Source organism: Gossypium hirsutum, chromosome A05 (genome assembly GCF_007990345.1).
Source record: "Gossypium hirsutum isolate 1008001.06 chromosome A05, Gossypium_hirsutum_v2.1, whole genome shotgun sequence".
NCBI lineage: Eukaryota > Viridiplantae > Streptophyta > Magnoliopsida > Malvales > Malvaceae > Gossypium > Gossypium hirsutum.
The window spans coordinates 84,724,165-84,727,350 of record NC_053428.1 but is presented as its reverse complement, the minus strand read 5'-3'; the positions used below and the strand labels follow the sequence as shown (position 1 = coordinate 84,727,350).

The window sequence follows — 3,186 nt, the reverse complement described above, 5'->3', positions numbered from 1 at the left end:
AAATTTTGTTAGTTAAAGTAATGTGGCATCGACACGGTGTTGAAGAGGCTACGTGGGAGCTCGAAGATGCTATGAGACAATAATATCCGAACCTATTCGACGGTAAGATATTCGGGGACGAAAATCCCTAAGGGGGAGAATTGTAACAGTCCGATTTAGACCCTAGTTGGAATAGTAGTTTCATGACCACAAATTCAAGTCAAAAAAATAATTTAATATTATTTTCCGTACTTATGATATGTGAATTAGCATGTGTAAAAGTTTCGTATGAAAATTCAATAATTTGTGTGCTTAATTTGAGAAAAGGACCTAATCGCATAAAATGTAAAAGTTGTATGCTATTTGTTAAAAGTTTTGAAATTCCATGGCTTATTAATTGAGAGGTCTTATGTTGATATTAAACCATGGGTTTTGATAATAGACATAAATGGCCTTAATATATATGATTTTATAATGTTTATGATAAGGTTAAAATGATAAAATGTATATTTAAGTTATCTTAATTAAAAAAAAAAGAAAATAGGCCATTATATGTTTGTATATGTCGAAATTGAAGAACAAAAGAAGAAGAAAACACAAGTTAGGGTTTCGGCTATAGTTTTGCTTAATTGAGGTATGTGTTTTAATCTGTTTTTGATAATTTCTATGTTTTTGTGATAGTTGCTTAGTGTTCTCCAAAGCCCATGTTTGAATTTTGGAAATTGCTGATGATTTGGAGTTGAGCTATGGATGATAATGTGCGCTTTATGAAGTTTGATGTTAGTAAATGGAAGATATGTGTTAGATTATTAAGTTTTGTCTTTGAATTTTTGATGAAATTGAGTAATTTGGGCTAAATTGTGAAAATGATATTTTTAGGGACTAAAATATGAAATAAATGAAATATGTCGGCTTATATAAACTATATGGAAATTCGGCTAAGCATGTGTATAAGGAAATTTTGTGTATTTTTTTATTTTTGTAATTAGGGACTAAAGTGTAAAAATGTAAAAATGAGAGGGCTAATTTGTAAAATACCCTAAATATGTGTTTTTGGTTTGATTTGAATGATTAGGTGATTAAAATGGTTAAATTGAATATGTTTAGATCAAGAACCAAAGAAAACAGAATTAGATTGGGGAAAGTCAAAAGTTATTGAATAGTCAACTCTGTTCATCCGAATCTGTTATATGAGCATATGAACTGGAAGTACGTGAATTGTATGTGAACTAAGTGATAAATGTTAGTATCTTGGCCGTGAAGTATATGTATTGTTATGATATTTATATGCTTAAGTTGATAAGTTTATTTGTATATGGCTTACTAAGCTTTTTGAAAGCTTACTTTGTGTGTATTTGCATTGTTTTATAGATATTGTAGCTATTAGGAGTTCGGAGATCGTCGAGGATCGTCACTACGCTATCGAACCTTATTTTGGTACCTTTTGAAAATATATATATTAAAGTATGACATGTATAGGATATAAGTACTTTGAATATGTTTTGTAATGTGTATATATCTAGCCATGTGATATGGCTTGGTTTTGGTTGTGTTTATGTATGGTTTTTGAGTAATAAATATGTGATGCAATATTGCCAATGTGATGTGTTTTTGGATGGCTAATGGTAATGGTCAATTTGGTAAGTTTATGAGATGTGCTTATTTGAGAATTTGGTAAGTTAATGGTATGAAATTGAATGAAGTGTTTTGAAATTATAAAATATATGTTTTGTTATGTTTATAGCTTATGAAATGATATGGTTTGGTATATGATATGTATAGAATTGGTTGGAAATAATATAGCATGATTGGTCTATGTTTTGGTTGTGAATTGGTTGATAATTTGGTATGCAATTGATGCCTATTTGTTGATGCAGGGAAGACCCTTTATGGTGGTCTTTAATAAACGGTAAGTTAATATGTAATTTTTTCAATAGTTTAAGGAATTTAACGAATTGTTCGTTTGTGTGGTCTTTCCTTGTCGTATTTGGATATGGCACATGAGGTTTATATTCCTCAATGATCGATTTTTGCTCGTTGTGGCTCACCTCAACGTTACCTTTACCTACCACATCATTTTGTCTCAATTTTGGTTCATCTTCAACTAACCCTTCTTCATCTCGAACAGTAATCACATGAAGTTGCTCCATTGGGTTAGTTTTGGTATTACTCAGTAAGCTACCTTGTGGTCATTCTGAAATCATCTTGGCAAGTTGACTAATTTGATTTTCGAGCCATTGAATCGATGCTTGCTGATTTTTGAGTGCGATTTCAGTGTTTTGGAAGTGAGTTTCTGACATCGAGATGAATATCGTTAGCATTTCCTCAAGGTTTGACTTATTTTCCTGCTGGTAAGGTGGTTGTTGAAAACCTGAAGGGTGTTGCAATTTTTGATGTCCTTGACCACCCCATGAGAAATTGGAATGGTTCCTCCAACCTACATTATAAGTGTTACTATATAGATTATTCTGAGGTCTAGAATTATTACCCATATAGTGGATCTGTTCGTTCTCTATGCTAGGGTTGTAGGATGGATATTTTATGTTGTTCATTCTTCCTCCATTCGCATTGCACTGCATTACCAGATGTACCTGCATAGAAACACATAAATCATCAATCTTTTTATTTAAGAGCTCTACCTGGTTTGATAACATGGTGATCGCGTCAAAGTTGAAAACACCGACTGTTTTATTAGGCTTTGTCCTCATGACTTGCCACTGATAGTTAGTCAGTGACATCTTCTCTATGAACTCATAAGCCTCCTCAGGTGTTTTATTATTTATGGTACCACTGGCAGCTACATCGATCATCTGCCTAGTTGAGGGGTTCAAACCATTATCAAAAGTCTAAACCTGTAACCATAGAGGTAAACCATGGTGAGGGCACCTTCTCAATAAGTCCTTATACCTCTCCCATGCATCATATAAAGTCTCTAAATCCATTTGCACGAAGGAGGAGATATCGTTCCTCAACTTAGCTGTCTTAAATGGTGGGAAATATTTCAATAAAAACTTCTCGGCCATTTGATCCCAAGTAGTGATGGACCCCCGTGGCAAGGAGTTCAACCACTACTTAGCCTTATTTCTCAACGAGAAGGGGAATAATCGTAAGCGAATTGCGTCGTCAGAAACGCCATTTATATTGAAAGTATCACAAAACTCTAAGAAATTGGCCAAATGAGTATTTGGGTCTTCATCATGCAAACCA

General features: G+C 33.3%; 1 non-coding gene across 1 annotated transcript; it reads left to right on the top strand.

The window, feature by feature from the left end:
- The first annotated feature begins 2,847 nt into the window (after positions 1 to 2,847).
- Positions 2,848 to 2,954, top strand: LOC121229790 (small nucleolar RNA R71). The gene has a single exon (XR_005927746.1). It is a non-coding gene; the product is annotated as a small nucleolar RNA R71 (small nucleolar RNA).
- Positions 2,955 to 3,186: the final 232 nt, after the last annotated feature.